A 13,607-nucleotide genomic window follows, 5' to 3' on the forward strand; every position below is an offset into this window, starting at 1 on the left:
AGGCAAAAAAAAAAAAGATAAACAATACATGTGAAAGAAAATGTGTATTTTTATTCTGTACTGGAATAAACTTTATAAACATATTTATATGTAATTCATATAAGTTTTATACATTTAATATTTACCTCTGCATATTATACATATCAAAGGTATATACAATTACAGTGACTTTCACAGTTACACACAAACACACACACACACACACACACACACACACACACACACACACACACACACACACACACACACAGCAAAACTGAAACAATTACCCAGGGGCACTTGTATGCTGAGAGGTGGTAAATGGCCCAAGCTGCATTTGGACATGGCCCAGGCATTTAAACACACACACCCATACATGCACATACACATGCTTTACTGTTGAGGCTCCCTCAGAAAGCATGGCGAAACAGAACATATTTTTAAGAAATTTATACTTTTTAGAGCAGATTTATAATGCCACTTGTGTCAGATGGTCATGATAATTACATGCGCTCAAAAAATATCTCTGTAATGATTCACACAGTTAGATTGTATTTGCTACTACAAAAAGTTCAATCAGAGAACTGCTGTGTGCAGGACTGCACATCACATGGGGTAGAACTGTGAGGCAGCTTCAGACGACTGGATCTCAACCTGAGCCATTTTAAACTGAGTGCACTGCAGCCACTTGCGCAGAGCAAAGGGAAAAGACAGGGATGCAGGACCCTGGGGACACTGGTTATTCACTCGATTTTGAATGGCCTGGAGACGCAGCTGGAGACCAGCAGATAGGTGCTGCAAATCAACACACAGCGGTAATCAGTTCATAGGAAACAGCTGCTGTCCTGGCTTTGGATGAGAAATTTTGTATTACACTGAACAATAGATAAAAATACTTACATTTAAATTGGACTGTATCATGGGCAGCCACATAGGAATCAACTGTAAAAAGAATGAAAAGGGTCAGATTTGGGAAAGGGTTTTAAACATTAATAAAGGAACACTCCAGTATTTTTCAACCAATTTCTGCCAACCACTTCTGGAGTACAAACACAGTTAAAACAAATCAAATTTTAAATTAATGCTGAACTGAAGAAGGCTGAGGAAGGTAAAATATATATTTGTAATTAAATCTGTATAATCTGTATGCAACTTCACTGGCAAGACAAATATGCTTAAGCTCAAACATTATGCCAGAAAAGTTACTCACATTCAGACGTCTGCGTCTGCATGAGTATAATTCTAATTTAGCCCACATGTGCAGTTTATACTTCCACAAATTACAAAAATTTTTGTGGTGCTCTTGATGCATGTGTTTCATTTAACTGAATAGTCTAACTTCTTTTAAAACAAGAACTCACCTTAAAGCTGAACAAAAAACTGACAGAAAACAGTTGTAAATTAGTATAGTTAGTTACCTTCTTAATTCTGCTGGTCTTGCACCAGCTCAATAGATCTTAATTTAAAGCTTTTATAGTTTTATAGTTTTATGTTTATGGTTATGTAGTTATTGGTATTTAGTTAGATTTTTGAGAGCAGGCAATAATGGACAATCAAAGGAAAAGCAACCAAGTCTGAGGCAGGTTGAGGATATTATTTTTTAAAAATCAAGTATTTTTTATAAATATTTAAAAATATATAGAACTTATTTATGTATGACTTTTACATTTTTAAATACATGCAACATCAATCTTACTTTTACAAAAATCGTTGAATGACATTCTTGTAATGCTTCCATCAGACTGATGACATGCAAACACACCATCTCCACCATCTAAAGGGAAGAAAAAAAACATTCTCTGAAAAGCTGCCATCAATGATCATACAGATGTTTTCAGTGGGCAGCACGGTGGCACAGTGGGTAGCACCATTGCCTCACAGCAACGAGGGCCAAAGGCCTGGCTGGGCAGCCAGAGTTTTTTCTGTGTGGAGTTTGCATGCTCTCCCTGTGTCTGCACAGGTTTCCCCCAGATGCTCCGGTTACCTCTCACAATTCCAAGGATATGTAGTCATGCCAATTGGAGCTACTACAATAACCCTAAATTTAAGTGTGAGTGTGTTTGAGTGTGTGTGCCCTGTGATGGACTGGAGACCTGTACGAAGTGGTTCCTGCTTTTTGCCTCAGGAATCAGACTCATTATGACCCTGACCAAGTTAAAGCAGTGGAAAAACAGACAATGAATGAATGAATTCAACTCAAAAGTCATAAATATAACAAATATAACAACACAAAATGTTTTACACTTATGATGTGTTTAAAAAAAAACTGATAAACCAACAGTAATGTATTTTTTTAATTATACTTAGTAATATACTTACTTTAATATACTGCTCTGAGATAAAATACATTTTGAGCAGAGATAAAGAATTAAAAAAATAATTTTAATTAAAAAGTATACTGTGATTTTAAAGTTCACTTTAATTTGATTAAGCTGAGGCCAAAAATAAAAAGACTCAAAGACTACTGAAACCTGTCATTGGGCAAGCTGATAGAATTGTAATCACCTCTTGTCTGTCTGTTGCATTATATATTTGTATATCTTATATACAACATTAAAAAGTCTAATAGAAATGCTTCAATCTGCATATTATTTCATATGATTACAAAATACATGATACTTAAAGGATAACAGTAAAATATTAATTTAAACAACATCTTACTACTTTGTTGTGAGCCATGAGCTGGAGGATGCTGGGTGTGACACGACTCCAGAACTCCAGACCAGTGAGGATAGCACTTGAGGAGAACTCATTCTGGTTCTGGTTCTGGTTCTGGCCAGCCGGTGCAGCAGCTGCCTGCTCACAGTAGATGGTCCACAACTGAGCAAACATGAAGGCGTGGAACAGGGAACACATATGGAGCACTGACGTCTGGTAAAAGAACAAAATAATAATTAATGCTACATCAGCTAGCTTATGGCTGTATATCTATAAACTGTTTTAAATTTAATTATCCTGTGCTTTACCTTGGATTGCTCTGGAAAACCAATTAGGATTACAATGAGGTGGTCTGCAATGTGAGTACCAGCATCCAGTGGAATGGGCATACACGATGTGGAGCCCTGATGCAATGCACAGTGGGTGAGAGAGCCCAGGAGTAGCCAGGAAAGCTGGCGAATGTGGGATACACACTCGATAAACTCCTTTGGCCTTGCAGAAAGTGCAACACACAATTAGAACACATATACAGGGTGTAGCTAAATAATTCTGACTTTGTTTATGCATCAGTGAGGATGTTCTTACCCTTGTTGCATAGCAGAGGGTGGATGGTAGAGCCAGGGTAGGTAGCGAATCACAGCCTTGTTGTCACGATGGTTGCCTTTACTGATCTCCATGGCAGCTACCTGGGCCAAGCCCACTTTCAGATTACCACCAAAAGTGTCCTCATGCAGGGGCTGACAACAGGCTTTCATATGACTCTAAATGAGGAAATACAAAACATCACTATCCTATCTATCCTATCTATCCTATCTATCTATCTATCTATCTATCTATCTATCTATCTATCTATCTACCTATCTATCTATCTAAATTTAGCTCATACATTTGTATTGGGAATAGAATGAATTTGAAGCATAATAGTGGGCCTTTAGAACATTGAAAAAGCTTGCTGTATGTACCAGTACTATTATAGTTTTCCAGTTAGTAGATTTATAAAACACTAGTTATATTTTACACAGGTGACAGAAGTGGTATTTCAATATGACATTCTTGGTGATCATATTCTCTGCAATTCATAAAGAAGTAATGGATCTTGTAAAAAAATAAGTTGGACTACCTACTCTAGCATACGATTATAGTGTAGACCTAACAAACAGTATATGTAATACGGCAAATCTATCAAAATGTGTACTGCACCTTTAATTTGGTCAAAGTGTGCATGTCTGCAATGAAGTCCAGCAGCTCACTGAGATACTGCCTTAAACACTCCATAGCAGCTGTTGTACACTAAGAAAATATAAATGTAAACAATGATTAATCACAATCTTCAGTAACCACACTAGGATTGTATTTAATAAAATATACTCTGTTAAAACCAATGTACAGTGTGCTTACCCCTGGTAATATTGAAATCATGTGTTTTTGCAGTATGGTGGATTCAGGTAGTCGGGTCCCAATGTCGACACAAACAAACTTATTTAAAACAGAAAAAAATGTTTTTAGTACATTTGCATTCGCCTGCTTTAGGTTTTACAAAGATTAGACAAGAAGCTACCTGGACCAGTAGTAGTAGGTTAGTGTCAGGAATTGGAGACTTGAACTTCAGAGCTTGCAGCAACTCAAGAACTACAACACGAGACATGTAGAACTTATCTCTTTCCTGCAGAAAAAAATACATTTTAAATATTAAATAAACACATTATTCAATGCTGCCTTTACGTGACATTTTAATAAATCACAAGTAAAATGTTATGGTGTTACTGTACGATCACACAAACACAGTAAACTATAAATACATCACTATATAATAGGTATGTAGGCATCAAAACTGACATCAGAACGATGGAAAAAGGCTGACTAGTATATATATTTTTTGGAAGGCCAGACACGTGTGCATCATTTACCCACAGAAGAGATGGCACAAGGATGCACTGTAGGACATACACCTTAAAACTTAAGCATTGTAATGTCATGGCAACAAATACCACAAGACTCCTTCACATGTCTTTTGAAGTTCGTAACTCAACAGTTCAGAGCTGTGTTGGCAACCTATTAGGTGGGTGGTCCTAATGTTATGGCACATCAGTGTATAGTCTATTTAATCATCATATTAAAAATAAATGCTGAATGAAGTAAGAACCAGCCTAATGCAAATCAATACAACTGCAGCAACAACACAGTGTTGAAATTAATCTACAGGGCAATCCCTGACACCAAGTAAAATTACAGCAGGTCATCAACAGCATATCTCTACACTGGATGGATTTTCTTCTCCTGTGATCCAGCATAAAATATAAAAATCAATAGAGACTGACTGAATTATTCCTCAGACAGGAGGTAGAAAGGAGACCATATTTTACTAAGGCCAGTGGAAGAGTAGTTTATAGCTATGCAGAGGTTCTCTGTACTCCACCAGCACTATATGATAGAATATTTTTGAAAGAATGTTGTCCTCATGGTGGGCTGACACATCGCTAGCACATTAGGACATTTTGTTAATTTTTCCAATGTCTGTATATCAGAATGCCTTTAACAAACATATGTTTGAGTTTTCAAAATAGTCATAAAATTTCCACTAATAAAATTGTATAATTAGTTTAGAATTATCTCATCCATCCATCATTTAATTCAAAACACTATAAGCATGAAATAAGTAATAGTATCTGCTGTTGGATTTGGATAGTGGATGATGATGAGATGATGATAAAATGCTACAGTTTATTATATTGAAATTATTATTTTATTAAGCAAAAAGATCCTAAGACTATTAGATACTTCAAAATGCTTACCTTACTGAAGGTTTTGTAGCACAGGCCACAGAGTTCAACAAGGTACGAGAGGCTAAAAACACCATACTGAATAACAAAGCTCAGCAGTTTAGAAGACGGTTCCAGCAAACTCTAACAGAGAAATATAGAGCAATGTATTAGTTCTACCCTCAAGGAGTATTGAAGTGTTGAAAGTCAAGGTCCAGCTCTTAGAAAATCAATTATAAGCTCACACACACCCACACACATTCTTACATTTACTTCAACTTTTGTTTCATTGCAGACAGTATGAACCCAAGATAGATGTTTTGGCTGGACAACATCATTTCATTTGTTAATATCCATTACTGTGTATCTGGCCTGCAACAGGTTTAAAAAAAATGGGACAGGGCAATTTAGGGCTAGTAATAAGGTAAAAAATTATGTGATTTCAAACAGGTGATGTCAACAGGTGATTGTAATCATTATTTGAAACAAAAGCAGTATCCATAAAGTCTTTGAGAAGCAAAGATGGGCAGAGAATATCCAGTTTATCAACAAATGCATAAGAAAATTAGTAAAATATTCAGACTGTTCAGCAGCTGAGATCTTGTGTTAAGCAAAAATTCCTCTTGCAAAATGGCATTAATTAGTATACTCAGTTGCCAAATGATTAAACAGATTCATCAGTAGTAAAAGTGATGTTATACAATGATAAATATAGCTCTGTCCCAACTAACAAATTCTAAGATTTGTTAAGTTATAAAAATATTAAGTTGGTGAATGAAAACATTAGCAATTTTTTCTTGTACTTTAGTAAGTTTATTAAAAGTTCAAGAGAAGGAACAAATCACAGATTCTTGATTTTATTTCATTTTACAAAATGGTCCAAACTTTCCAAAAATGTTTTTTGATTTGTGTATGATATTAAGTAATAGCTCAAGCATATAGGAAAAATATGGAGGTAGAATTAATGGATTAAATTTAAACCAATTGGATCAAACCATGTCAATACTACAGTATAATGATTCAACTTTTCAAGCCAAGATTGGCCTTAATATATAACACACTTAGTTATGGATCATTGCATTCCTAAAAGAAATGAAAATTCTGTATTAATATCAGAGTATCCAATGGTTTAAAAGAGCTTACTCTGGTGGCACTAGTAGTCGGAATCTTCAGTAAGCAGATGATGATTCTCAGGCTGGAGTCCAGTGGAAACTTAACAGAAACATCAAACTGGGAATCAGACAGTGAGCCCAAACTAGGTAAAATTTAAAACTGTAGTATAAAAAGACAGTTAATACCTTTAGAGGCAGTACAGCAGGAAGCTTGGTCAGGAAGGTTTGGAACTGGTTACAGATGGTTGTCCAAAGGTTACTAGGGGAATCCATAGGAAGAGCCTCCATGTAGGAAGCAATGTTTTCCAAGCAGTGAAGCATTGTACCTCCTGCAGGTAAACTCTTCTTATTGTTAAAACCCTACAAGCATTAAATATATAATATGTTAGATACATATATTTTAATAACATACAATTGTAATGTATTTGTAGTAAGTGGTATTTAATCAAACAAACCAATAGTGTTTTTCTATTATTTTAATCCAGAGTTTTTAAAAAGACTATTTTCATTTGAAATTGTGTTGACTTTATTGTTGAATTATATAGCTGAATGCCATACAAATCCCGTTTCAAGATGTCAATTAGGAGTGAATTAATTCTTCTTGTTGTGACAACAGTGCCACCTGGTGGAAAAGATTCAATGCTTTCCTCCCATTTCAAAGACCCAATAAAATAAAGGTGTAAACCACAAAACAAGATCAAATCTGACATTACATAAAACACACTTTAAAGAATCAGTAATGGTTTTCTCATAATAAAAATTTTAACTGATGGAATTTTAATAACACAACGTTTACCCAAAAAGGTAATCCTAAGAATGTTTCTAGTATGTAGTCATGAATGGCTGTTCCAGTGCCTCTAAAAAGGACATGGATTTAAATGTGATCTGTTTAAAAGAGAGTTTTGAAGCAATAAATAATTCACAGGGGTATTTTAATAAGCTATTTTAAGGGCATACATATGACAAATATGAGGTCTTTTATGAAACAAAATATAATACTCATGATTGAGGTCTCTTGATTAATTGCAATCAAGCAATATTCTGTCAGTATTTTGTATATGAATTATCTTGAAATATCATGTTACATTAAGTTCATTAAATGTTTTATGCAATTGGTGATTTTACATTAGTAAGTCTTATAGGACTTATTAGTTGTGGAGCTTTAATTGTGGATACTGTCTAATTCCAGGTTTACTTTTTTTGAGTACTTTTTTAAGTAAAGTAAATCTTTTGCTACACTACCCACATCTGGCAATAATTTAGTCTTGTTCTGCTCTTGACCATAATACAATGTAAATGCTCATGACATGTTAATACTTACCTCGAGAAGCTGACTTAATGCAGCCACAGAGCTCAGTTCATTAAAATCAATTAAAGAAGTGGCCAATGTGCGAAGGAAGCTCCCATCTAAAAAGGAGAACCATATAATAACCAACCAACCAGGTGTTTTGTGTGTGTATGTATGCATACACAAATACAAAAAGTGGAAGTTTATTAAGTATGCTGGAGCATATGTTGGGTACCTTTGATGTTGCTTTGAAAAAGCTGTGGCAGGATGCCGTTGGGGGCAAGCTGGTGGAGTACACAGCGGAGGAACTGCTTAGCTACACCTGCTGCATTACCGGGAATCAGCATGCTACACACGTAGACAGCAAAAAGTACACATAAATAACATATACACAGATACACAAACACCTACATACAGTGGAGGGAAACAAGTATTTAATCACTTCTGTGTGTGTATCTTTTTTTTTTACATTTACATTTACATTTTCTACAGTACTACATACTTTTTGTTTATATTACAAAGCATAAAGTTAAAAGAATGGTTAAATACTTGTTTACCCCACTAAATACACATTAAAATGACAATAGCATGTACATGCAAAACAGGAAACTACACACAACTACCTACCTTTCAGCCTGACCTGAGTAACTGGCACTGGATGCCAACCTATATAAAAAATTACAAGTGAGAGTATAGTTTAAAATAATTTTGCAATTAAGCTGCTATTAATAATGATCATTATATGATACAATAAATCACATGAGTGGGACAGTAATGTAAATGCTCATTTTAATCCAAAGTAGAATTTACAATTTTATTACAACAGCAAATTTATGATTTCAAGCCCACATTTCACCAGTCCAACCAGCAGAGAAATGTTCTCTTAATATATTGTGACTGTTGATTTAAGTAACCAGTGTTTTACCATAAACTTTTATATCTTTAGGTTTTGTTTCTTTAAAAAATCGAATTAATTAAAAACTGAATAAATATAAGCAACCACAGCAAACTTTGTGCTCTATGAGTTGTGCCACAAAGTGATGGGGTTAGTGGAGCAGTTATAATTTACCTGCCCACTGACTGCATGATGTCGAGAAGCAGCGGAGCAGCCAGATCTGGGCTCAGATGGATAAACATAGAGAGAACTACGACTGCCAAAGCTAGGGTTTCCTCATCATATTCCTCTAACACAGCCCCACAGTCACGACACCTAAAACAAACAAGTGAAAAATTCACTCTATTCCCATTAACACACTACGACATCTCATATATTAAAAATGTAAGAGACAAATATCACATCAATTCACCTATCAGCCATATTGGTAGGTTGCTCATCATTAAAATCCTCTGGTGCAGGTACAAACATGCTTGCTGTACTAGGAGCTGAGAGCAGACTGGTCTTTGTGGGAGCTGGTGGGGCAAAATCATTTCTATTCAGTATTAAAAACATAATGTCTGGCTTGTATTAGCTAATTAAGGATGTTATATGTTCAATAGAAAACACTGGATGAGGACCTGTTTCCCATGTGCTGATGTTGTGTGGTGCACTGGACTGATGCTCTAGCTGCTTCTTCATTAGCTGACTCATCGTCAGCGCTCCCAAGGAGCCTCGCTTTACCTGACGATACTGAGCTGTGGGGCGCAGAAAAGTACAGCAAGAGATGATTTAACATACAAGAATTTAAGCTTAAGTCCCTTAAGTGCTCCAGATAGTACCAATCAGGTCAACCATACAAGACCAAAAGCACACACTACTTACACCAATCAACCATAACATTAAAACCACCTCCTTGTTTCTACACTCACTGTACATTTTATCAGCTCCACTTATCATATAGAAGCACTTTGTAGTTCTACAATTACTGACTGTAGTCCATCTGTTTCTCTGCATCCTTTCATGCTGTTCTTCAATGGTCAGGACTCTCCCAGGACCACTACAGAGCAGGTATAATTTGGGTGGTGGATCATTCTCAGCACTGCAGTGACACTGACATGGTGGTGGTGTGTTAGTGTGTGTTGTGCTGGTATGAGTGGATAAGACAGCAGCTGGAGTTTTTAAACACCTCACTGTCACTGCTGGACTGAGAATAGTCCACCAACCAAAAATATATCCAGCCAACAGCACCCCGTGGGCAGCGTCCTATGACCACTAATGAAGGTCTAGAAGATGACCAACTCAAACAGCAGCAATAGATGAGCGATCGTCTCTGACTTTACATCTACAAGGTGGACCAACTAGGTAGGTCTAATAGAGTGGACAGTGAGTGGACACAGTTTTTAAAAACTCCAGCAGCGCTGCTGTGTCTGATCCACTCATACCAGCACAACACACACTAACACAGAATGATCCACCACCTAAATAATATCTGCTCTGTGGGGGTCCTGACCATTGAAGAACAGCATGAAAGGGGGTTAACAAAGCATGCAGAGACGCAGATGGACTACAGTGCTTCTACAAAGTGCTTCTACATGGTAAGTGGAGCTGATAAAATGGACAGTGAGTGTAAAAACAAGGAGGTGGTTTTAATGTTCTGGCTGATCAGTGTATAAATAAGAGCAGTGTATAATGATTAAATCCTTAAAAAAAAAAATTTAAGGGGCAAAATTGTAAATGTAGGAAAAGAGCTGAAAACATCAAAGCCAGGCCAAGTTTATAGGGGTGGGTTTTCTTAGAAAGAATGTTGGGTTTCATTTATCTCTATATTTTACATTTTTTGGAATATTGCTATTCTAATGCTGTGGTCCTGCTTGCTATGTTTGAAAAAAAATGGTGAAAAAAATACTATTTAATTAGAATTTAGTTTTAATTAAAAAAATTTAAAATTGACAGCACAATGTATCATTTTTACACATTTACAAAAATTATGTTGCATATTTGCAAAAAGAATGCCTGCTAAAATGACACAATGAAATTGTATCTTACTCCAGAGGGGTTACGTTATGCAATGACATTTTTAAACTCTAGAGAAGCAGTGGTTATATTTATGTCCGAGGATGATTGGATCAATTTAGAGATTTATGACCTATGTTATAATAAAGAACAGCTCTGTGAGCCTAAAGGATTGTGTGATGAATGTGTGATGGATATAAAGGTCTTTAGCTCCTACTTGTTACCGAGGAGCGGTGGCTTGTTTCTGAGATTGTGGCTTCGAGTGCAGGGGCTGAGGAGGATTCTCTGGGTTTTTCCAGATTGGACTGGGTTTTGTAATCTGCAAGGCAATTCAGGAGGTTTATGCTAAGGTTTATTGCTTACCTTATATTTTATTATCATGGTTTTGAGCAGTGTTTAAACATTTTTAAACATGAGAGCTAAAAAGATTAATGCAGCCAAGTTTACATATATGTTTTTAAATTACGCAGCATCAGTTGGGGTTATAACTGGAAACAAAAGCTAATAAAATCATTTTATTACATGGGAGGCTACAAAGTAAAAAAATTATTAAAATAAAGTGAGCTCTGTGTGATATTTTCATCTATAACAACAGCCACTCTTCCGAGAAAGCTTTTCACAAGACTTTAAAGTCTGTGGGAATTTGTGCCCATTCAGTCAAAAGAGGATTTATATGGTTGGGCACTGATTTTGGTCAATAAAGCCTCAATTAATATTCCAGTCCATTCCAAAGCTGTTTAATGCGGTGCTGAGGTTGGAACTTTTTGCAGGGCAAACTTTTCTTCATGTCTTTATAGGGCTTGCTTGGTGCACAGGGGCACAGTCATGCTGGAACAGGAAAGGGCCTTCCCTAAATTGTTGCAAAGTTGGAATCAAATATTCTTTTGTATGATTGATTTATTACACCTGTTAATAATAGTTGTGGCTGAAACACATGAAATCAGTAATTGGAAGGGGTGTCCAATACTTTTGTCCATATACTATACTACATGATTACTAATCGTTATTATTTTTAGCTATTTCATAGAAATAATGAATATAAGCCAATTACCCTTGACGCATTATGCAAATAAGTACCATCATATTTATTTATGAAAGCAATACGAGTGTTATTACCCATAGAACCACTTACACTGTTACTATGTGGATACAAATAAATCTGCATTCTGTTAACAGCACCTTTTCTAGTTTTATTAAAATGCAGTGGGGTTCATTTTCAGGATTATAGAGAAATATAAACAAAAAACAGAATATTGTGCAGTTCGTTTGTTCGTTTGCAGTTTTTACTATGGTTGCAACACACTTTGAACACTTGAATCTCTGGGTGGTGATTATATAATACATCACAGCTTAAGCAAATTAAGGATTATTATTGAGTTTTCAATAGTTTATTCATGTTATAACCTAATTTTAGGCCATACAGACTTGAAGCAGGGGTTCAGATCAGCATAGGGGTTCAATTATTGTGACATGGCTGTATTACCAAACTATATTGCTACTCTAAAATATTACATTTGCTGTATCACTCAACTGATCAAGTCTAGAAAAAAATCTAGCTTTGCAGTGAAGTTTAGAGTTATAAATTTTTTTCTTTGAGTAGTTAAATATTTCCAATGTACATGTTTAATATGGAGTTTACTTCTGCATGTATGTCACAGTTTTATGAAGGCAACAATCACAAATTTACCTGAATCTGCTGTTTGCTCCCCTGTCTTGTCCATAATGTTAAAGGAGATGTCCAGGTATTCCCTTTGAATGGCACTCACTGCTATCTTTCTTTGTTTCCTTTGACGGGGTACAATCTGGATCTTAAACTCTGCCTCGTCACTATCGTTATCTGGCTTGGTCTCACTATCTCTGTCATCACCAGAATCATCATCTTCCTCAGCATCAATATCATCCTCGGCACCTACCTCCTCTTCTTTCTTGGCCTTTAGAGGGTCCAGACTTTCCAGTGTGTCTTCAGGTATGTTAAGGCAGACAGATCTATTAGAAGGGCTTCCTCCTGCTTTGTCCTCAGACTGTATACCTCCATCATCTATTGACATATCAGGGACATTGGGTGTCTTCCTAAAAAGGTCTCTTTTCTGCTTCAGTGTCATGGAACTTTCTGGTCCAGAATGATATGTGAGATCTGGGATCTCCAGTGATGCAGTCGGGGTTATGGAGGACTTCCTACTGCCAAGTGACAGCATTGGACTTCCTTTGGCAGGGCTGGTTGATTCACTCGTTTTCTCTTTGGAGCAATCCTCCACACTCACCTGGAAGAGAGGTGACAGACGCAGAACAGTGCTGGCGGATGATGGTGATGGATGCTCTGATTTAATTTGCATTCCACTTGGTGGTTTTGAAAGCGCTTCAAACAGGTCCTCGTTACTCTCAACGATGCGCAGAGGTGGAAGGGGTTCAAAGACCAGTGAGTCACTGTCAGACAAAGAGAGAATGGAGCGCTTTTCTGGTAGGGAAGTACAGTCAGAGGAGAGATCTATTAGGTCACCATCTTCTTTCCCATGAGTGGTCCCACCAGGAATGACCAGGGGTAAGTCAAGCCCTGTGGATTTGTCTTCAAATGTCTCCATACAGCTCAGTCGTACTTCTGGAATTACAGGCCTAATGTTATCTAACTGTCGGTCTGACTGACATGACTGTCTGTTTGTAGAGCTGGAGGATGAAGGAGGTGGAGGAGGAGGTCCCTGCAGGTCACAACGGTCAATGCAGGATTTACGTCGATGCTCGTCAAGATTAAAGAGGATGGAGTCTGTGTTTGCAATGTCCAGAGATTTCTGTTTGTGCATAGCTTGTAACCGCTTCTTTTTGTTGCTGCTGTCATCTCGTGCTGAGTGCTGCAGATTGTCCTGTAACGTTCCTGCATCCCTGTACTCTGCCAACTCAATATCACCTAAAACAGAGCGTAAAGATCT

At 36.7% G+C, this 13,607-nt stretch overlaps 1 pseudogene; it reads right to left on the bottom strand.

The window, feature by feature from the left end:
• Positions 1-31: 31 nt before the first annotated feature.
• Positions 32-13,607, bottom strand: part of LOC134325437 (protein unc-79 homolog) — a 57,809-nt pseudogene continuing 44,233 nt past the window's right edge.

This window comes from Trichomycterus rosablanca, chromosome 13 (genome assembly GCF_030014385.1).
Source record: "Trichomycterus rosablanca isolate fTriRos1 chromosome 13, fTriRos1.hap1, whole genome shotgun sequence".
NCBI lineage: Eukaryota > Metazoa > Chordata > Actinopteri > Siluriformes > Trichomycteridae > Trichomycterus > Trichomycterus rosablanca.